Below are 24,119 nucleotides of genomic sequence, written 5' to 3' on the forward strand. Positions count from 1 at the left end.
CTGTACTGGATACAGTATTTTATGTTTGTCTGTTGTTTGCTGAGCTAACAGTGTCATGCACACTACTGTAGTAGCTGTATGAAAACTGGGACATGTTTTGTTGTGATTTTCCATGTTGACATGTTGACTGATTTGGGTATATGGAGAGAAATAAATTATATTTTCCTCAGTCTACAGCGTTGGTCGTGTGTAGAATTTGGTGAACGTATTGTATATTTGCACTTTCTCTGTGTACTTCATTTACAGTACTCTAATCACTGAGAAGTAGAATTGCTGAAAGTGTTTTAGGTTAGCAACAGCAGTGTGTAACTGGTTCAAACAGAACTAAGTCATATGAAATGTGTGTGTTTCATATGGTAACAAAATATGTTTTTTATAAATTAGTGTATAGTTTTTGAAAGAGTGTTTTATTTTGCGAAGTTCTGCTAATTGGGTGTGTGGTTGTGCTGATTTGTGTAGTGTTTTGAAAAAACGGTCCCTGCTTTCAAAATAGTGCTGAAGCAATCGGAAAAAAACTGTAAGTCAGATAAATAGCCATATTTGTCCCCTGCTGGGCTGAGAAATGACTCAATGTTTACTCATTTCACACAAACGTGTCTGACATTTACAGAGCCTGGCTTATCTCATCTTGTTTAAGTGCGAGCTTGTACATGGGTTTGGTTTTGTTTGTTTTGTTCTGACAATAGAGTAGGCTTGTGAGTGAGAGGGGAAGTCCATTTGTCAGTGTATTGGCTATGAGGCCAAATATCCATGTGTAATAAAAATTGGCTATTGTTATGTCGTTCTCATCCACGCCTGGTTTAATGTAATAAATTAGTCACAACTTGTTTGATTATTTTTTATGTAACTGATGGATGAAACATTAGTTATCAGAGTCTAAACCAGAAATTGTTCTAAACCAAGTGTTTTGTTTTATTTTTCAAATGTCTACATTTTTATTATCATATTTTAATTTTGTCTATTCTCTTGAAGTCACCAAATTTTCATAGGAAAGGACATATTGACACTAACAGTGTCTCGTTTAAAAGCAGGGCTACAATGACATTGTGTGTGTGTGTGTGTGTGTGTGTGTGTGTGCTGTGAGAAAGGTCTACTGAGAATGAAAATGTTCAGATTAAAGAATATTGAGTACAATAAATGGCTTTTGGTAGCTTTTACTGATTATTAGTCATAACAAGTCTCTCTGGAGAACACATCTCCATTCAGTCTCACTGGTTTGTAGTGTTTATTAAATATACATTTGTGGGTTAACCGACTTGGAGCCTTCATCTTATTCAAAACTAGACTGTCGGGTTGTTCAGTAGAGGATTATTAATCTACTCACCCTGCAGAAGAGATCATTCTTTTTAGCATGGCTGCTGGCAGTTTTTCTATGTTTATAGTAAGCACATGATGCTCACATGCAACTGAAACTGTTCCTCAAAAACAGCACTGCCCACCAAGGCACCAACAGCCTTTAGACATAATGGAAAAGTCTTTTATTAACCTTTTTGTCTTCACTGCATTCTTAATATGTCTGAACTATCCTTTTTTTCTGATCTCTCCTCTGATTGCTGAATTGCATAATTGTCGAATTGTCATGATCTAAGAGCTATGTTTTATTAACGCTAAGCAAGTGGTTTATTTGTTAAAAAAAATATGTATGTTAACTCCGAAGATTATGTATAAAGAATGCCCTGATATGTTTTGCATTAATTCCACCAATACACAAAGACAAGTGCTGTAGGTGTGCTTGCGCATTATTATTGCAGCTCACCCTGTCAAACATGTCTCCAAGGGCATCATTTTGGCTTCAACATTGGAGGGGGGTTGAGATCTCCATCTATCTAGGGAGGTCCCGGGACATGTGTGCATGTATTAAAAAAAAATAAAATTGAAAAAGGTGACAAAAACGTCGAAATAATTGTCCAGAAAAACCTTGAAAAAGGCAACAAAAACTAAACGAAAAAAATGGGCTGAAAAAATGGTCCAAAAACAACTTGAAAAAGTCGACAAAAACTCTGAAAAAAGCAGCAAATCATTGCGATGGTAATTATGAGTTGACCCCATTAACTCAGGTTCAAATAGAAAACAAGATGCTCTAACGGACATGCCAAACAAGCCAACGCAGGCCATCAGTCACACATGTTCTCTACATTGCAGCTCAACATTTCTAATCAGCTGAGCTAAGGTTAAAGGGTTCGGATACATCCGATAATTTGTTAACTAGTGGTAAAAGGTGATCACGGGATCATTGGTAATAGGTCCACGCAGCTAAGGGTGTCTTGGAAACGTCTGCAGCGCACATTTATTTGAGTTCCTCAGTTTGTTTTCTGTGATTTAGCCTTTCTTATTAAAGGGGGGAGGGGGGCATTCCTCGTTCATTGCTTCATTGTTCAGGCAGATTTACAGACTTCATTTCACTGATCAAAGAAGCATCAAAGCAGCAGGTCTATGTCTACAGATGCAACTAAATCCAAGTTTGGATGACAAAAACGAAGACAAACAAAAAAATGGATTTTACTGAGGTCCAACATTCTCTCATAACGTGTTGATTTCCATGCTTTATTTACTGTTAACAAAGACTACATAACAAATATTGTAAGTTAAAGAATCCACACAAAAAAAATCAAGGAAATTCTCAAATAATGAGTGTTGGATTGTAGCCGGTTTAATTGCTGGACATTGCTTGTGGCGTAACCACGGGGTGTTCCTGGTTGTGCCTGTGCCACCCAAAGAGGCAGCTGGCACACCCAAAAGTTTTGTTATAGCCTTACTAAAAGCTTTTTGTTCGAAACTTAGGCAATTATGGTCCAATTATAATAACTGTTATTTTAAAATAATTTCTAAATTATTTTAATTTCTTCAAAAAACAACATCCGCCGTCATGCAGAGCCTGCCTACCATTGCTGTTCTGGTGGGTGAGGGGGAGCGAAAAAGACACGGAACACATCAAAAACCCACAGTGCCTGGAACACTTTGCACAATGCCTAGTGCTAGCTGTTAAAACTAAACACAACTGTCTTCACAAACAAACATTTGCAGGCTGCAACCATTCTCGATCTTACATGTAGACAGATTCAGCAACTGCATAGCTTATTTCTCGCCTCAAATGTTTTCAGAAACAAATTTCGGTGAAGTGATGATCGTAATATAAAAGGAATTTTACAAACGAGCCGCCATGTTGGTGCCTTTTGAAATCCGGGAGGAGATAGCCCGCGAGTGAAAGTGTTCGTCATCCTGTATGTTTTCTTAGTTGGACAGTAATCATAGTGGCTCGCCCATCAAGTGTTCAATGCTGGGAAGCGGCGCAATCCCTCACATCCAAAAACGCCCCTGTGGACTGTCATTTCCACTTTTTTTATTCATTTGAAATTAAATCCAACCCTTATTAGCATAAAATTGAGGTCTAAGTTTTTTCAACTCGAGGCTTCAGGGAGCTCCTGCAAAAACGCGAGGAAAAACACGGTATTAGTCCCACCACTCCTCCACTGTGATTGGACAGATGGGTTAAAAGTGACAGTGACGAGCGCAGCGTTTTACCCAAAGTTCAACCATTTTTTTAGCGCAGATTAGACGCTCAGCGCCTCATCACGCTGCTGCCTGCTTTCACACCCATACTTTATCTACACAAACAAACACATACACATGAAAGTATTCTTTCAGCAACAGTCTCATGATCAGCTCACACTCATGTATGTCCGAGGCTGTTTGAAGAAAACTCTGAGAAACGGGTAGTTGAGGCCTCTCTGTGAAATGTTGCAGCAACCTGCAGAAACCTCCACTATACTGCAATTTCCTAAAACACTCCTTCAGATTTACATAGTTTTTGGCTGTTATGTAGTTTCAACTCCTCATTAGGCTATGCTGGTGTGTGGTAGAGGGATTTAATGATTCTTTGATGACATTACCTGTAGGTTCTTTTTAAAGCACAAAGTTCAAAGTTTGTCACAAGATATGTGTTTTCACATGCCTCTCCTGAAGGGGGAGATATCTGTGAACCTCCCTGAAAAATTAGATTAAAACGTATCCTGAGCAGGCTTGATTAGGTACGTTGCTAATCCGTAAACCAATCGCTGTCTAATTCACAAAAAGCAAACAAAGAAACCTGAAACCTCCAGCACAGAGCAGACTGTCAGCACAGAGAACGAAAAACACACTGTCATCGTAGCTGTTAGCTACTACCAGTTGCAGGCTAACAAGATAATAAACAACTTTCACAAATAAAAGATGCTAACTACACTTACCTTTCTGATACATCGTCTAGTGACTTATTTTAGTACACAACAGACTGCTCATCTGAGTCTGGATCTGGCTAGTCTATATCCACGACGTTTCACTTCCGGGATTGCTCCGGTGCTGCCGGAAATTTCGCCGGATGTCCATTACCTTCCGCTTTCTTTGTGTTGGGATTTTAAACTCCGGTCGATGTATGAGGACTATGGTTAACTGCTCCTCAGATCTCTGCAGGGTAAATCCACACAGCTAGTTAGACTATCTGTTCAATCTGAGTTTTCTGTTGCACAACTAAAACAACTTTTGAATGTACACATGTTCCACCAAAACAAGTTCTTTCCCGAGGTTATTTTGCAGTGGCACTGTGGCTCCGTCTGGCGCTTAGCGCCGCCCATGACCATTGTGATTGGTTTAAGAAATGGCAATAAACCAGAGCAAGTTTTTCTCCCATCCTGGAATGCTATGTGGACTAGTCAGACCCTCCTCCGCAGCGCTGTGGAGGAAGGTCTGGCAATGGGAGACTAGGCTCTGACTAATGCTGGGTTCAGACAGGATGGCGTAACTAATCCAAGCTCATGGAGCTCTGCAAGTGGGGCTCCCCTGCCACCTCCTGTCTGAACCCGAGTGAGGCTCAAACATGTAGGCCTATGGCTGAATATCTCCAATGTTTCTAGCCAACTTGATGTAAACTGCTCTTGCGAGACCAGATCCAGTATTTCTCAATAATGGGTCTTCCCATTCATTGTCTATACTGTATAAGCAGCCGGGCAATGCATTCTGGTAGCATTGTGGTGACTTTTAAGTTGTCCGCTCCTCATTTGCATAAAGTTGAGGTGCAGGCTACTTTTTGCAAATCAGGGGCGTCCAGCTTGACTCACCACCTCTCAAAAACTCACAAAAATCTTTTCAACTGACCGTTATTGATCTTAAATAAAGACAGATTCATCAACTGCATAGCCTATTTCGTGCATAAAAAGTTTTCAGAAACACATTTCGGTGAATTATTTTCGTAAAATAAGAGAAAGTTTCCAAAGAGCCACCATGTTCAGCTAATCAGATGCAGCCATCGCGGTTGTAGGAGGGTATAGCCTGTTTTCTTTGCTTGTCAGTGACTTTTTGCTTGTCAACTTGAATCACTGTTTTGCACAAACAATCCATTTTTATGCTGCTAACTTACATTACCACTGTTTTTAAGGTCACCTTTTAACACTTAACTTTGTTCTATTTATTCATTTACTTTTTATGCACACTGCTGACGAGCTGCTAAAAATATTTTCATTGTACTCTGAGCACAATGACAATAAAGATCTATCCATCCATCTATCTATCTATCTATCTATCTAGATAGCACTGCACTGCTACTACTATTATTTTTATTCATAGTTCTACTATCTTTATTGGTACTATAATGCCACTTTTCGTCATACCAACCGCTAATTTGTTGGCTCAAAACCAGTGTTGCAAACTTCATCTGATGATGAAGATCACACAATATCCGACACGGAGCAAAGGTCGCAGGTCGGAGTCGAACCCGCAGCTGCTGCGTCAAGGAGTGAACCTCTATATATGGGCGCCAGAGATGGGGACTCGTCAACAACCTGTTTTCATGCAATTATTGCTTTTTAAATCTAAATTTATTCATGTTTTTCAATTTTCTTTTATTGGCGCATATACGTTGGGGAAACGTATGACGAGCTGCATGTCTCCTGCCCTTTGCCATAATGTGCAACATAACGCATGCGCTATGCTTTATGTGCGCACGCTCACATATACGATGGCGACACCAAGTCCTCCCGGACTTATGCCTTTTGTCATTAGTTTTGCTTTCAATAACTTCGTAAACAGTGGCAGTAAGCGAACAGATACATGCAAGGTGTGTGGCACCAAGATAAATGATGCCGGATCAACGTTGAACTTCATCAGGCATCTCAAAACGCACCCAAACAGGTCAGTCACTTGCTAATGTGTAAGAGACGTTAAATTTAGCATATATTTAGCATATATCGTCACAGGTAACAAGCTAACCATTGCAAAGTGTTGTGCTAATGCTGGGAACAGGCAAATTGTATCTTTATAGTTAGTAGTTGCTGAGGCTCAGACATATATAGCGTACAGGAGGCGGGACACATGGATCCATCTCCCCAGGAACAAATGCTTTGTCGGGTGGGCAAACTCATGTGATGCGTAATTGATCCCGTGGATGATTTGTAGGCTATTAAGTGAACAAGGTGTACCCGGTCCACCAAACACTGGACCATCTTGATTGTCTTAATTCTGCACATACTTCTGTTACTGTAGTCCTATTTACTATTTCATCCATGTGTGGCGCAGCGGATCCGTGCGCACTGTCTCCTGCCATGGAGACGCTGGCCTCACTAACCTCTCCTCCTCTGAGTCGGATCTCCCTCGCGCTGGACTCAGTTTCACTGAGCGTACTAACACTTAGAAAATAAATGGCATTACATCAGTGAGTTCAAACTGCTTATTGTGCGTAATTTGGACTGACACTGAGATGCATGTTTTTCTGTAACATTTCTTTGAGTGAAAGAGACGTTAAATTTAGCATATATCGTCACAGGTAACAAGCTAACCATCGCAGTGTTGAGCTAATGCTGGGAACAGGCAAATTGTATCTTTATAGTTGTATCCATATGATGTGACAGTCTTAGGTTAATATTTCATCAGGTCCGAGGGCTAGAGGGATGTGTTAAGTAGACCCCATAAAGTTATCCTACAACTGTTTTTGATTCTGTAGGTCTACTTTATGGATGGTAGCTACAGGACATGCTTTGAATTCATAAGATTTAACAATATAGTGTTAGGGACAGATCAGATGGCCAGAGACTTCAGACTTGACTTGGACTCGTTGGCAAAAGACTTGAGACTTGACTTGAACTTGCCCCTCAAAGACTTGAGACTTGACTTGGACTCAAGCTCAAAGACTTGAGACTCGACTTGGACTTCCAAAAAATGACTTGTGAACATCTTCGATGGGCGCACGCTCTACCAGGTGAGCTACCCAGGCACCTGAGACACAATTGTTTAATGGAAACGGAAATGGAAATATCCAATATGTCCAAGTAAAAGTCCAAAAGCCTGTATCAGGCCTTTTTAGTTCATGTAACATGTTCTTTTTGTTGTTCAGGGTTCAACTTTTCTTTTCCTCATTCATACCTTAACTTTACCATGGGGCTGTTAAACTGACCCCGGCTGCACTGGATGCTCTGAATACTTGAGATGATTAGTTTGTTTGGTTCTATGAACATTCATCAGCTGTGTGTCACCTCATCAACCAATGTTACAGGGTCCTGCTTCATGTAGAGTGGATATTTATGAATGGATTTCCTTTGAATAGATATTATGAGAGAAACACAGTTTGGTTTTATTCTTGATTTCTATTCTCCAGAATAAAAACAAAAAAGTCTTACAATGAGCAAGATGAAAGAAAGATAAAAGCAACACAGCGGTTAAATGTTGCCATCTTCTCATGCTCTCGTCAGTTTTAGTCTGGCTCAGTGCAGTCTACTCCGAGAGCAATTGACTTCACAGCATCATTTTAAATTGTGAGTCAACAAAAGCAGCCATTGCACAAGTCAAAAGTTACTTTTGCATGTATTTAAATTGTCATATTGTACCACAAAACACAATGATCCAAAACAAGCAGTGTTTGCAGTAATCTCTCCTCAGCTTCTATTGTGCCATAGAGTTACAGGAAAATGTCACTGTTACCATGGCTGCATCTGAGACTGCTGGTACATCTGCACAGTACAAGTTTTAAGGACAAGGTGATTCAGAGGCTTTGGTATTCCACATCCGTTGTAACCAACAAGTGGGAACAGAAATGGGATGCAGGAATATAAGACTGCCTGCAAGTCTTTGATGGATACTTAAGAACCCAAACATCAGCACTTTCCTATCTGGAGCTCGGAGGAGTGTGAGAAGAGTATGTGAAGGTTTGAAGGAGAACAGAAAAGCACTTGGCAGATACATAGCGTAGTGAGGGAGGGGGGGACATCTAACAATCTAACCCTTTGTTTCTCTCTGTCAACTTCGCCCTGAAATACTTAAAAAGATAAGTCAGACACGCATCTTTCCGCTCCGTGCTGTAGAGGCTACAGAGCTAGATGAGAGACAGTTTAACACAGGTACAACGGCAATACAGTTACAGCTATACACCTGTATATGAAGGCACAGAGCAGACTGATGGTCACAGCAATGTATCAAGTGAAATTGGTGTCAAGTCTGGCCGCAAAAAGAGAAATTAAAACTTTACATTTGCAGCCATTGATTTGAAAATGTATTATTCCACCTGGAAAAGTAAATAAACCATAGTAGTATATAGTGTACAGTAATGCGCGTGCACGTGAATACCTGGCAGCAATGCGCGTGCACGTGTGTTTTAGTGGCACGCGCGTGTCTTTCTAGCGTTCTGATTGGTCGAACCTCCGCTAACGTAATGACGTCATAGCGTCCTTACGTTACCGGAGCGAGTGTGTCTCTAGCGGCCAATTCTGGGTATTGCATCTTGTGGGCGTAATAACGTCATCGCATCATTACGTTCGCGGAGCGTGTGTGTCTCTAGCGGTCGATTCTGGGTAGCGCATCCTTACGTTACCGGCTCGGCCGTGTCTCTAGTGGCCGATGCAGGGAGGGCAGCTCGCAGCCGTAATAACGTCATCGCATCATTACGTTCGCGGAGCGTGTGTGTCTCTAGCGGTCGATTCTGGGTAGCGCATCCTTACGTTACCGGCTCGTCCATAGCTCTAGCGTCCGATTCAGGGAGCACATCTCGCGGTCGTAATGACGTTGCTTCAGTCTTAAGTTCGCGCTGTGGGGGGTGTCTCTAGGTGCCGTTTCTGTGGGCGAGTCTCGAGAGTCTCGCGGTCAAACCTTGGACGGCCGTTGACCAATTTCTTTTCGGTCGAGACTGGGCACACAGCTCGTGGTCTGCTAGCTAGCTTGTTACCTCGTTTTTTTCCCTCCTAACAAAGGTTTCTGGAGATTTTGCTTTTTAATTCTTTCTGTTTGAAAGAAAAAGAGACGGCATTTTTCAAGCAATGCGCATTACAACGTTTTAATAGCAGCCTTTTACCTGCTATCTTATTCACTTTTCTATCCTGCATTTTGTAGTTAGTCTGTTGGCTAGCTGTGCTACCACGTTTTTTCCCTAACAAAGCCCTTTGGAGATTTTGCTTTTTAATTCTTTCTGTTTGAAAGAAAAAAGAGACGGCATTTTTTCAGCTACATCTACAAGGGGTAAGTCTTTTTTTTTTTTTTTTTTTAAAAAACCATAGCTTCTGTTTAAGCATATTGTAAGGTATTTAATGCGTTTGTAAGATATTTAATGCATTCAGTCATTTATGAATTTAAAAAAGGCTGTTGGAGGTTGTCCCTTATGACGCTAGTAAAAAGGTGTTAAAATAAAAAACGGTCGTTAGATCTTTTAAAAAATGGGGTTTTGCTATTGGTGACTTGTAAAAACGCCCTGCAGGGGTGTGTCTTGTAGGGGTTAAACCTCGTGTTTCAAGGTGCACGGCTCACTTTTTAACAAAGCATTTTAGCTAGTCTACTAGCTAGCTTTGTTACCACGTTTTTTCCGTGTTCCACGGTACCTGGCTAGCTTTTTAACAAGCATTTTAGCTAGTCTACTGACTAACTTTTTACCTCGTTTTTCACAGCCTTCCTCAACAAAGCCCTTTGGAGATTTTGCTTTTTAATTATTTTTGTTTGAAAGAAAGAGAGAGACTTCGTTTTTTTGCAGCTATGCATACATGTGGTAAGTACCTTTTAAAAAGCATATCTTCTGTTTAAGCATATTGTAAGATATTTAAAGCTTTCAGCCATTCATGAATTAAAACGATTTTGGGACATATATTTTATCTAGCTTGCGTCATTAGGTACTGTGTCTAGACAATCCCCCGGAGAACAAAGGATCCGGTCGAAGGATAGCCGTCTTAAGCATAAGAAGAGAGCTGTTGAGGTGAGTTGAAAAGGAAAAACAGTAAAATAGTGTGTTGTATTTTTAAAAAGGCTTTTCTGATAATGTAATGTTTAGGTTGAAAAGACAACCCAAGAAGGCTTCCCGCCCAAAAGGCCCCGCCATACCTCTGTTCAACCCTCGCCTTCCCTGAACGCGGTATCTAATGGTTCTGCCGCTGACGCCGAGGTAAGAAAACCCTACATATACAGTATATACAATGGTGTATTTTTTACAGAGCACACAGAGGAGCTGCCTCCAGCCCCTCCCTCCCCTCATGAAGTTGCGTGCCGCGTGCATGACAGTGGCAACATTGCACTCACACTCAGACAGAGAGGCTATCGTTACGTTAGCAGTAGCATGCTTCTGCTGGTCTTGCCGTGGGATTAACTGTACTAATAAAACCGTTGAAACAACGCAGCCACGCTGCTGTGAAAGCTCACCGAACGCATTTATCAGAGTCTGGTTGTTACCCCTCCCCGTGGTAGTCTCAACCACTCCATATCTTTATAACGGAGCTAGCTAACTGGATCTAACCGCTAATCGGAGCTAATCATTGCTAACCGAGCTAACATATGTTTTCTGATAATTGGGTGTGTGTTTGTGCTAATGATATGTAGCATTTTGAAAGAACTGGTCCTTGTTTTTAAAATAGTACTTAAGCAATCGAAAAAAAGAAGAAGAAAAAAAAACTGCAATTGTAACATACTGCTGTTTATACTGTTTAAACCTCTTGATTAAACAGATTCTCTTCTTAAAAACAGAAAATGTAAAGTCCCAAGGCTATCAGACGGCTTACAACTTGCCAGACCTGAACCAGGTGATCAACTTACAAGAGGAGAAAAGTTGACATTTAATTGCCCCCCGGCCTGCAGACTAAGCGTGAAAGCAGTGGATGACTGTTTAGCAGGCGGTCAATGGAGTGACTCCTTTCCAACATGTGGAGGTAAATCAAGGCTCTTCTTTTCCCCTTGCTCTTTATCTAGATGTTTCTCACAGAGCACCGTAATCTCACAATGCATGATTTGCACTATTTATCCTGTGTTCTACATTTTACAAATCATGTTTGTGATGTGCTATTTTTTCTTCTTCTAGTACACATTAATAATACTTACTGTTTCTGGTATCAACATTAATCCAACTTAAAGTTAAATAAAGTTTGAATTAACACATCTTTTAAAGGGGTTTGAACAAGACCTGAACATTGAAACCTTCATGTATAGTGTGTATTGCAGAGCGACTGTATACGACTATTGGTTTTAGCTTTTTCTATGAAATAACTTATTTTTTATTTTTTTTGTGGGGGTGACTGAGTATGGGTGATCACAAGCACAAGGGTGTGTGAACAGTAAAGTAGCATTCAATCCTGTGTGACCTAATCTAAGTCTGGTATAGACCAGTTCTTCCCTTATGTTTAAACTCAGAGCAGTCCCCCTTTTCCAGGGCACATTCTTCAGTATTTTATGATAGCACATGATTACTTTCTTTTGTACTAACCTTATAAACCAATAGGGGGATAGTTTTTATTGTTAGCTGCCATCGTCTGTCATTGCTACAGTGTTGACTTCCTATATTACCTTCTAACAGCTGTATTCTCAGTAATGGACATGTTTTGATGTGATTCTCCATGTTGACATGTTGACTGATTTGGGTATATGGAGAGAAATTAATTATATTTTCTTTTTATTCTAGCCTTATAAACCAATATGGTAGATAGTTACGTGTAAACATCCTAGGTTAACCAATATTGTATTAGTTCTCTACCCGTGTAACATATGCCAAAAACAGTAACAGATGAAGTCAAGTACATGTACATTTTAGTGCTTGTAAGGAATTGATACCTGTATGGTATATTAGCACTTCACAGAGGAAAATCCCAACCATTACATGTGTAAAGGGTTGTAGGACTGTTTATAAAATAAGAAGACATTTGGGTTTTCGGTTTTGTTGTGTGAGGATGTTGTATTTTAGACGGTGACGTTCATGGGTTTTTTTTTTGTTTGTTTTTTTAAACTGTACCCATTTATGTTTTTAGGTCACCTGCAAAGTTTGTCATTCCTTCACCTCAGGTATGTTTATACAAGCACTGTCGCTGTTTAAACAAGGCATTAGCTGATGAGTTGCTAATGGCATGAATAGTTTGAAAGTTACCAACGCATAAAAATAAAAGTGGTTGTACGCTGAGGTAACCAATACCTTGAGGGGGGGTTCAATTTTAATTTATTATTATTATTATTATTATTATTGATTGTGTTAAGATAGTTTAACTAGTTTGTTTTTGACAAATAGATTACTTCTGATCGTAAGCAAATGCTATTTCGCAAAATCACTACTTGGTTTGTTTACTTCTTGCTAGTTAAAAGTAATATTGGAACTGAATCCTTACTAAAACAGATCACTGTTCTAACATGTGTTTAACTATCTAGAGGTGACTGCTATGTTTATAGTAGTTCTTCTTGAAATTACACCTACCAGGGACTTTTATTGTAAGATATTGATAACTCGTGTGAAAACATCAACACGGTCTATTTAGTAATGTATCACGACTGCAGATAATCAGCTCTTTACCTTGATTACTGATTTGCTAGGTGTATGGGGCAATAGTAAAACCTAAAACTGTAATATAACTGAAAGAACACAAGAAACTGGATTGTTTGTGTCAGTTTAGGCGTCACGTTATGTGTTGTTCATCAGAATTTAGTCTTCATTCCTCCATATAACATAAGTCTAAAAATGATGGAATCACAAAAACGTATTTTCTTTTCTTTCAGTTGCGGCTGAAGGGCTCAACCAATCATACAACATAGCAGCACAGTGTCTTATCACCAACCCATGAAAGCTAGAAGTCACTCATGGCTATTGATTATACATCACTTTAGCTTTGCTACTACCTCATTTAATTCAATTATTCTTAACTTGTGTTGCAATACCTGAATTATCCCTATTGTGAAACCTAAACTTATCTTTTATTTTAGTTCATATCATAACCCTGCTCACAAACTCACATGTACATGATTAGTGCCATACATGTTCAATACTTTTGTATAAGGAATTTTTTTCTGAATATGACATAAAAAGAAAATGCATTCATCAGATAAAATTAAAACGCATTCATTTAATGCTACAGGTTACATTCAACACTGTCTTTTCACATCCTTGAATAAAGAAAATACCCCTCAATAGAAAAAATAATAAAAAAAATAGGTTAAAAAAGGAAAATATAAAATTAAAATGTAAACACATTCCTTTAATGTTACAGGTTACATTCAACACTGACTTTTCACATCCTTGAATAAAGAAAATACCCCTCAAAAGAAAAAAACCCTCAATAGAAAAAATAAAAAATAGAGGTTGTGACACTTTTCAGTAGGTCATAAAGGTGGCTGCCTGACACATTCTTATTTTCAACTACTATTTCCCCTTGACTTGTCCATGATATAACGACAATGTTTTTTCCCACCTAGTTTTCGTTATTTTGATCGTTTGATAAAAGAGAGAACAAACTATTGTGTTCTCTGCTTGCATGAATAGGTGCCTGTAATGTCTGCCCACATATACAATCAATTCAATAAATGTTTATAAGCATCACTGATATTTCTTAAATCATTGTAGTTTTTCAGAGCAATAAGAGATTATTAAAGTCATATTTGGTCATATTTGCAACAAATTAAAAACCCTTATCAAGGCAGTTAGGTTTTTCATGTTCTGTAATCTTTCTAAAAAACAGTCCAATTAAATTTACCAGAGTGGACACAACAAACATGTTGTTTAACAGATTTAATTTACCTTGTCAAAACCAATGAGTAATTCATAACAAACTGCACAATATTTGAGACAAAACCTAAAAAGCGTATGGTTCATACTCCTGTGAAGCAGTACACTTTGCCTGTAGGATTTACTGTAGCAGGAACATTGATATTGGCAACCAGATGACCCATGTACATGTGAGTTTGTGAGCAGGGTTATGATATGAACTAAAATAAAAGATAAGTTTAGGTTTCACAATAGGGATAATTCAGGTATTGCAACACAAGTTAAGAATAATTGAATTAAATGAGGTAGTAGCAAAGCTAAAGTGATGTATAATCAATAGCCATGAGTGACTTCTAGCTTTCATGGGTTGGTGATAAGACACTGTGCTGCTATGTTGTATGATTGGTTGAGCCCTTCAGCCGCAACTGAAAGAAAAGAAAATACGTTTTTGTGATTCCATCATTTTTAGACTTATGTTATATGGAGGAATGAAGACTAAATTCTGATGAACAACACATAACGTGACGCCTAAACTGACACAAACAATCCAGTTTCTTGTGTTCTTTCAGTTATATTACAGTTTTAGGTTTTACTATTGCCCCATACACCTAGCAAATCAGTAATCAAGGTAAAGAGCTGATTATCTGCAGTCGTGATACATTACTAAATAGACCGTGTTGATGTTTTCACACGAGTTATCAATATCTTACAATAAAAGTCCCTGGTAGGTGTAATTTCAAGAAGAACTACTATAAACATAGCAGTCACCTCTAGATAGTTAAACACATGTTAGAACAGTGATCTGTTTTAGTAAGGATTCAGTTCCAATATTACTTTTAACTAGCAAGAAGTAAACAAACCAAGTAGTGATTTTGCGAAATAGCATTTGCTTACGATCAGAAGTAATCTATTTGTCAAAAACAAACTAGTTAAACTATCTTAACACAATCAATAATAATAATAATAATAATAATAATAATAAATTAAAATTGAACCCCCCCTCAAGGTATTGGTTACCTCAGCGTACAACCACTTTTATTTTTATGCGTTGGTAACTTTCAAACTATTCATGCCATTAGCAACTCATCAGCTAATGCCTTGTTTAAACAGCGACAGTGCTTGTATAAACATACCTGAGGTGAAGGAATGACAAACTTTGCAGGTGACCTAAAAACATAAATGGGTACAGTTTAAAAAAACAAACAAAAAAAAAACCCATGAACGTCACCGTCTAAAATACAACATCCTCACACAACAAAACCGAAAACCCAAATGTCTTCTTATTTTATAAACAGTCCTACAACCCTTTACACATGTAATGGTTGGGATTTTCCTCTGTGAAGTGCTAATATACCATACAGGTATCAATTCCTTACAAGCACTAAAATGTACATGTACTTGACTTCATCTGTTACTGTTTTTGGCATATGTTACACGGGTAGAGAACTAATACAATATTGGTTAACCTAGGATGTTTACACGTAACTATCTACCATATTGGTTTATAAGGCTAGAATAAAAAGAAAATATAATTAATTTCTCTCCATATACCCAAATCAGTCAACATGTCAACATGGAGAATCACATCAAAACATGTCCATTACTGAGAATACAGCTGTTAGAAGGTAATATAGGAAGTCAACACTGTAGCAATGACAGACGATGGCAGCTAACAATAAAAACTATCCCCCTATTGGTTTATAAGGTTAGTACAAAAGAAAGTAATCATGTGCTATCATAAAATACTGAAGAATGTGCCCTGGAAAAGGGGGACTGCTCTGAGTTTAAACATAAGGGAAGAACTGGTCTATACCAGACTTAGATTAGGTCACACAGGATTGAATGCTACTTTACTGTTCACACACCCTTGTGCTTGTGATCACCCATACTCAGTCACCCCCACAAAAAAAATAAAAAAATAAGTTATTTCATAGAAAAAGCTAAAACCAATAGTCGTATACAGTCGCTCTGCAATACACACTATACATGAAGGTTTCAATGTTCAGGTCTTGTTCAAACCCCTTTAAAAGATGTGTTAATTCAAACTTTATTTAACTTTAAGTTGGATTAATGTTGATACCAGAAACAGTAAGTATTATTAATGTGTACTAGAAGAAGAAAAAATAGCACATCACAAACATGATTTGTAAAATGTAGAACACAGGATAAATAGTGCAAATCATGCATTGTGAGATTACGGTGCTCTGTGAGAAACATCTAGATAAAGAGCAAGGGGAAAAGAAGAGCCTTGATTTACCTCCACATGTTGGAAAGGAGTCACTCCATTGACCGCCTGCTAAACAGTCATCCACTGCTTTCACGCTTAGTCTGCAGGCCGGGGGGCAATTAAATGTCAACTTTTCTCCTCTTGTAAGTTGATCACCTGGTTCAGGTCTGGCAAGTTGTAAGCCGTCTGATAGCCTTGGGACTTTACATTTTCTGTTTTTAAGAAGAGAATCTGTTTAATCAAGAGGTTTAAACAGTATAAACAGCAGTATGTTACAATTGCAGTTTTTTTTTCTTCTTCTTTTTTTCGATTGCTTAAGTACTATTTTAAAAACAAGGACCAGTTCTTTCAAAATGCTACATATCATTAGCACAAACACACACCCAATTATCAGAAAACATATGTTAGCTCGGTTAGCAATGATTAGCTCCGATTAGCGGTTAGATCCAGTTAGCTAGCTCCGTTATAAAGATATGGAGTGGTTGAGACTACCACGGGGAGGGGTAACAACCAGACTCTGATAAATGCGTTCGGTGAGCTTTCACAGCAGCGTGGCTGCGTTGTTTCAACGGTTTTATTAGTACAGTTAATCCCACGGCAAGACCAGCAGAAGCATGCTACTGCTAACGTAACGATAGCCTCTCTGTCTGAGTGTGAGTGCAATGTTGCCACTGTCATGCACGCGGCACGCAACTTCATGAGGGGAGGGAGGGGCTGGAGGCAGCTCCTCTGTGTGCTCTGTAAAAAATACACCATTGTATATACTGTATATGTAGGGTTTTCTTACCTCGGCGTCAGCGGCAGAACCATTAGATACCGCGTTCAGGGAAGGCGAGGGTTGAACAGAGGTATGGCGGGGCCTTTTGGGCGGGAAGCCTTCTTGGGTTGTCTTTTCAACCTAAACATTACATTATCAGAAAAGCCTTTTTAAAAATACAACACACTATTTTACTGTTTTTCCTTTTCAACTCACCTCAACAGCTCTCTTCTTATGCTTAAGACGGCTATCCTTCGACCGGATCCTTTGTTCTCCGGGGGATTGTCTAGACACAGTACCTAATGACGCAAGCTAGATAAAATATATGTCCCAAAATCGTTTTAATTCATGAATGGCTGAAAGCTTTAAATATCTTACAATATGCTTAAACAGAAGATATGCTTTTTAAAAGGTACTTACCACATGTATGCATAGCTGCAAAAAAACGAAGTCTCTCTCTTTCTTTCAAACAAAAATAATTAAAAAGCAAAATCTCCAAAGGGCTTTGTTGAGGAAGGCTGTGAAAAACGAGGTAAAAAGTTAGTCAGTAGACTAGCTAAAATGCTTGTTAAAAAGCTAGCCAGGTACCGTGGAACACGGAAAAAACGTGGTAACAAAGCTAGCTAGTAGACTAGCTAAAATGCTTTGTTTAAAAAGTGAGCCGTGCACCTTGAAACACGAGGTTTAACCCCTACAAGACACACCCCTGCAGGGCGTTTTTACAAGTCACCAATAGCAAAACCCCATTTTTTAAAAGATCTAACGACCGTTTTTTATTTTAACACCTTTTTACTAGCGTCATAAGGGACAACCTCCAACAGCCTTTTTTAAATTCATAAATGACTGAATGCATTAAATATCTTACAAACGCATTAAATACCTTACAATATGCTTAAACAGAAGCTATGGTTTTTTAAAAAAAAAAAAAAAAAAAGACTTACCCCTTGTAGATGTAGCTGAAAAAATGCCGTCTCTTTTTTCTTTCAAACAGAAAGAATTAAAAAGCAAAATCTCCAAAGGGCTTTGTTAGGGAAAAAACGTGGTAGCACAGCTAGCCAACAGACTAACTACAAAATGCAGGATAGAAAAGTGAATAAGATAGCAGGTAAAAGGCTGCTATTAAAACGTTGTAATGCGCATTGCTTGAAAAATGCCGTCTCTTTTTCTTTCAAACAGAAAGAATTAAAAAGCAAAATCTCCAGAAACCTTTGTTAGGAGGGAAAAAAACGAGGTAACAAGCTAGCTAGCAGACCACGAGCTGTGTGCCCAGTCTCGACCGAAAAGAAATTGGTCAACGGCCGTCCAAGGTTTGACCGCGAGACTCTCGAGACTCGCCCACAGAAACGGCACCTAGAGACACCCCCCACAGCGCGAACTTAAGACTGAAGCAACGTCATTACGACCGCGAGATGTGCTCCCTGAATCGGACGCTAGAGCTATGGACGAGCCGGTAACGTAAGGATGCGCTACCCAGAATCGACCGCTAGAGACACACACGCTCCGCGAACGTAATGATGCGATGACGTTATTACGGCTGCGAGCTGCCCTCCCTGCATCGGCCACTAGAGACACGGCCGAGCCGGTAACGTAAGGATGCGCTACCCAGAATCGACCGCTAGAGACACACACGCTCCGCGAACGTAATGATGCGATGACGTTATTACGCCCACAAGATGCAATACCCAGAATTGGCCGCTAGAGACACACTCGCTCCGGTAACGTAAGGACGCTATGACGTCATTACGTTAGCGGAGGTTCGACCAATCAGAACGCTAGAAAGACACGCGCGTGCCACTAAAACACACGTGCACGCGCATTGCTGCCAGGTATTCACGTGCACGCGCATTACTGTACACTATATACTACTAACCATTAAACCGTATCATCACTCAAGCTTTCAAAAGTAAATCACAGTACATCCGCCAAAAGATACCTAACCTCTTCCTTTCTCTTCTTTTTACACATGTAATGCTGTAGTCAATTTAGTGCTGTACAGCTGTGCGTGTAATTTTTGGCACTAGGGAAAGTTCTATTAAAAAGAAAGTAGGCACAGACCCTGTGACAATTTTGGTTTTTTTAACCTTTATTTATTCAGGGAAAGTTCACTGAGAGGCAGCCTCTCTTTTGCAGGAACGCCCTGATCACATTCACACATTCACACCTGGAAGCTGCCCAGTACAACCACAGTCCGATCTGCTGGCCACTGAACAGCTCCACTGGAGCAGTTGGGGTTAAGGGTCAAGGGCACCTCAGTGGTGGTAATGGGGGAGGGACAAGCGCTGTTCTTTCACTTTCCCCTCCCAGATCCTGTCAGTCTGGGGATTGAACCGACGACCTCCCGGTCACAAGCTCGCACCTCTAACCTTTAGGCCACCACTGCTCCTATTGTTTCAACTCCTTTTTCATGGTGCAGCTTTTGCCATCAATTACATTATATATACTTCATGAGGCTGTCACGATGTAGAGATAACTGGGTTTAAAATCATTTCATAGCTTGTTTTGTACAAAATTATATTTTGTATACATTGCTTATTAAATGGGTTAAATCCATAAAGGAGTTGGAGATAAATAATGTTTTAAGCTTGAAGGTTGTTCCTGAAGGAAGCATCTGGCTTTTCAGCTGCTAGTTGCTAACTTTATCAGTATGCGGTTTGGTGCTGTTCAGGTAGCATACAGTGGGTTTATCAGAACCTTTTTACTGAAAACAAGGCTAACATGAGCCTAAAATTAAACAGTAACTTTGCAGCCATGAAACCAAAAACAATGAGCTAACAGATGCTATAACACTCTGTAGTTGAGGGGAACTGAAGAGTTGGGTTGCTCGTTTTGTCTGGGTTTGTCACTACCAGTGACATCTTTCACATTACACATACTCATTTTATCCATTCTTTATGTTAAAATATTGATTATAGCAGCTTTAATAAACCAAAGTCAAAACCATCACTATGTAGTATACGTATTCTTTGGTATTTACTCATGTTGCTGTGACTTTAGCTGGTATTTAGCCACACTTGAACAAAATTAAATAAAAAAAGGAAATTAAGGAGAACAAAGGAGACAAAACCAAACAACAGAAAACAAGTGAAAAAGAAAAATCAAGATTTATTTGTAAAGCACTTTCCACAAAATGCCCTGTAAACATGTTAGAGGGACTGTTAACAATAAACAATAAGTTTGCTAAAAAATAAATAAATAAACTTTCTACAGTCCTATTTAGGTTAGTTTCCCATCTGCTTTGTGCGATGGCTGGAGTGTTAGAAAGGTTCTACCTCTAAAGACACATTAACTCCTCCTGTATCCACCAGCGCTGTCTCTATGGCAACAACTCCGAAACAGCGTTGCCACTGTAACGTGTACTTTAGGTCCGTTGCCAGGAGGAGGCTCGACCTTAATACTGCAGCACTCATTTTTGTGTGTGAAAAGAAACAAAAAAAAAAAACTGAGGATGAAAAATAGACACTAATGGCGATTTTCCATTACATGGTACCTGCTCGACTCGCCTCGACTCTACTCGCCTCGACTCGACTCAACACACTGTGCGTCTGTTTTCCATTGCAGATTTTAGTACCGCCTCAGCGTGGCTGGTCGTCTTGCCGGCTCGACGCACACACCAGCGCACAAGTATAAACATCAGACCACTTGAGCTTGTTTTATAGTTCTGTGGAGGCTCCACGCAGAGCTTTCACCCTAGCCTATGTAATATGTGGCCTGTTGTAAACATTTGTCAGCTGGTGTGTGCGTCGAGCCAGCATGTGTGTGTGTACGTAGGATGCGGCGAAAGCTCTGCCTGGACTGGAGCCTCCGCAGAACTGTAAAACAAGCTGCGCCGCAGTAAACTGCCGTGACCTAACGCGACACACACACAAAACGTTGAAGGTGTGTGTTGTTGCCAGAAGACACATTTTATTTCAGAAGAAGCTGGAGGCAGCAAAAAAAACAAACAGGTGGCTAAACTGTTTAAAAATAGCGGGTTTGTTCAGGACACCCCCGTCTGTCGCTTTCACGTCACCTTTTCGGCTCGCCTCAGCCCGCTTGAAACCTCGACTGAGGAGGTACTAAAAAAAGTACCTGTTAGCAGGTACCAGGTACTTTTTTTCGTAATGGAAAACCAAAAAAGGCGAGTAGAGTCGAGGCGAGTCGAGCAGGTACCATGTAATGGAAAAGCGCCATAACAGTTCTTGTGCACGTGCTCCTTCACCAACATACTCGCCCTAATTTAAAAACAAACACAAATGTCCTATTTCCCATTTCCTCTGTAGCATCTCTCTCCATAGACTGAAGCATATTGTCTGTCTGTCTGCTTATTACCTCCACCCACATTGACTGCCAAACCCACACACAAATATCACAAAATGTAACGGAACATAACAAAAGATCTAAGTGTTGAACAGTTAAACATTAAAATGTAAATGTCACAGGTGCCTGTTAGTCCAGACGGTTAAGTTTCATCTGTCTGTGTCTAAGAAGAACACACGAGAAACTGACTGACACACACACACACACACACACACACACACACACACACCTAAAAAGAACATCAAGTTTCCCACCACGGCCGGTCAGTTATGCTTTAGACATAAATATGTAATGAACAGAAAAATGGAACTTCTATTTATAGTTCTAACTCCTTTCTCTGAGGGATTTAATTGTTTTAGTTTTACTGTAAAAATGAAAAACACAAAAACATCTCTAACGCACCAATATCTTCAATCAACTTCACTCACTTCCTACAGCAGCATACATAGATGACTTTAAAACCACACTGGGTCACAAAAACAACAGAGAGCAGGGCTGAAAGTCAACAGACAGATAGGGCTGGGACGGTTACCGCAATACCGCGGTTACGGGTCACCTACCGCATCAAAAAAAAAAAAAAAAAAAACATTTGCCTGCACGTTGTGTCTAATGACATGGATTCGTTGTGTCTAATTACATGGATTCATTGTTTGTTGGGGAGCGCAATGTTCCATACCGTGTATTACGGTAGGAAAGGCAAAGACATTTCTCCGTTCTCAGCTGAGGTAGACACATTAACATTACAGCTGCAGTGTTTACCATTGCACATTAGCCTAGCAGCTTGCAGAGTTTCCTTCTGTTTATAGCTTTATCCCGATAAAACGGCACGTTGAATTTCAGCCTGTATGCAAAACAGAGCGGCTTATATCGGTAGAGAGAGCAACAAGTTAGCAAACTGCCGAGTGACCGAGTCGCCCTCTCGGCTCTCTGTCTGCTCAGCTGCTAGACGGGCTGCACTCGGGCTGCAACATGTTGTAAGGTTTAAGCCGATGTTTTTTCGGGGGTAACACCATTCACTTTACCGGCAGTACTGACAATAGATAAAGCCACAGTGTCTTGAGAAGCTCTAGCTTGTTGTTTTCTTGTTCACTTTTAACTCACTTTACATCATCTTAGCTATCTCTTTTTCCTCTCTCTTTTCCTCACAGCGGCACTCTACTCTCCGTTACCCCTCGCTCATTACTCCTTGCGCGACCACACGGGCAATGACGTCACTCAAGTAAGGCACCCTGCCATTCTCGCTCTAACTTACGCTACTCTCGTAAGGGGGTTGCGGTATACCCAAGGGGGTAAGCTTCGCTTCAGAGCTCGAATCTCCTATGGCGCCATTTTGATGCTACAAAGCGATCACCCCCCGTTAGCATTCCATTGACTGCCATTCATTTTGACGTCACTTTGACAGCGAATAACTTTACATCTGAAGCGTTTAAAGACTTTATTTGTCCATTGTTTATTTCTAAAGAAACACAACAATGTATAAAAGGCTCCATTACCTTGTACCTCACGTTATGGCTCCGTAGTATAAGTTTTTGTAAAAATAGGCTAACGATTGTGTCATAACCACGCGACTTACTGTCGCATAGTAGAGGAATTACTGTATAGTACAGCAGAAGCTCGCAGGCAGTTTGGACTTACATTAGCTGTTTAAGTTTAATTACTTATGTTAACTAGCATTTTAGTTAGCAATAATTAGCCCGTGTCCATGTTATCTCCTTACATATACCTATGCTCTCCTTCTCTGCAAGATTGGGAATGATTGAAAGTTGGAAGTCTTCTGGTAGCTGTGCCAAGAGAAATCTCAGACACGTTGCTCACGTCACATTTACGTTGTTTCTCTCAGTTGGAGGCTGCGCAGTAACGCTCAGCGCTCACCGGAAAAGTGCTTCTAAAGGCCTTCACTGGTCTCCATCCAGAGCAACGGGATCTGTTGGTCCATTCTTATATACAGTCTATGGGTATACCGCGCTACCACGGGAATTTCTTGCTTTTCAACCGCGGTAGAAAAAAAATACATACCGCCCCCAGCCCTACAGACAGACACTGAGTAGTGTGTGACATGCCACACCGCCAACCAACGAGCAACAACGGTCAACACAAGACTTTTACCTAAAAGTAAAAAGTATTGTAATGACTGCAGGACCAAAGGTTTCCAATACATAGCTTAAAGGAGAATTCTGGTCGATTTCAAATCGTAGCTCTGTTGTTTGTTCTGTAAATTTGGAGTGCCGTCAGTAGCGAGAAAAACATAAAAGAATCGGTGCTGCCTACACCGTGTAATCCTCCTGCTACAGTTTGCACCCAGGAGACTGAAACAGGGCAAATTTTAAACGTGCTTTCAGCCTCTTAACATGTTCGAAATGTCATTAAAAGTGCCTACCCATGTGAAGTGATTCCTTCCGAGTGAACACAGTGAATCTGACTGCAGTAGATGTGAAAGAAATGCATAAAAGTTGTGCTAATTCATACCTCTGTTTAGTTCCGGTGTTGTGACGGCAGTAAGACGAGTGCTTAGGGACCATCTACAAACTACAACACCGAAAAGAGATACAACAAAAATATTTATTAATTTAAAGATTAAATAAGGTAGTCTCCAAATGTACCTCAATTATAACTTGTCTCCTGCTAGTTGTACTACAGCACTTACTTTAAAAAAAAAAAGCATCTACTGCAGTCGGATTCACTGTTCACTCGGAAGGAATCACTTCACATGGGTAGGCACTTGTAATGACATTTCGAACATGTTAAGAGGCTAAAGGCACATTTAACATTTGCCCTGTTTCAGTCTCCTGGGTGCAAACTGTAGCAGGAGGATAACACAGTGTAGGCAGCAGCGATTCTTGTCGTTTTTCTCGCTACTAACAGCACTCCAAATTTACAAACAACAGAGCTACGTG

The 24,119-nt window shown here is 40.0% G+C and overlaps 2 long non-coding RNA genes across 2 annotated transcripts; one reads left to right on the forward strand and one right to left on the reverse strand.

The window, feature by feature from the left end:
• The first annotated feature begins 10,891 nt into the window (after window positions 1-10,891).
• On the forward strand, window positions 10,892-12,999 carry LOC116057916. Its single transcript, XR_004106903.2, has 3 exons — window positions 10,892-11,138; window positions 12,228-12,261; window positions 12,964-12,999. It is a non-coding gene; the product is annotated as an uncharacterized LOC116057916 (long non-coding RNA).
• A 1,335-nt stretch (window positions 13,000-14,334) lies between these two features.
• Window positions 14,335-16,432, reverse strand: LOC116057923. Its single transcript, XR_004106905.1, has 3 exons — window positions 16,203-16,432; window positions 15,079-15,112; window positions 14,335-14,370 (listed from the first exon to the last, which is right to left on the reverse strand). It is a non-coding gene; the product is annotated as an uncharacterized LOC116057923 (long non-coding RNA).
• Between the last annotated feature and the right edge of the window lie 7,687 nt (window positions 16,433-24,119).

The sequence above is a fragment of the Sander lucioperca genome, chromosome 7 (genome assembly GCF_008315115.2).
Source record: "Sander lucioperca isolate FBNREF2018 chromosome 7, SLUC_FBN_1.2, whole genome shotgun sequence".
NCBI classification, from domain to species: domain Eukaryota; kingdom Metazoa; phylum Chordata; class Actinopteri; order Perciformes; family Percidae; genus Sander; species Sander lucioperca.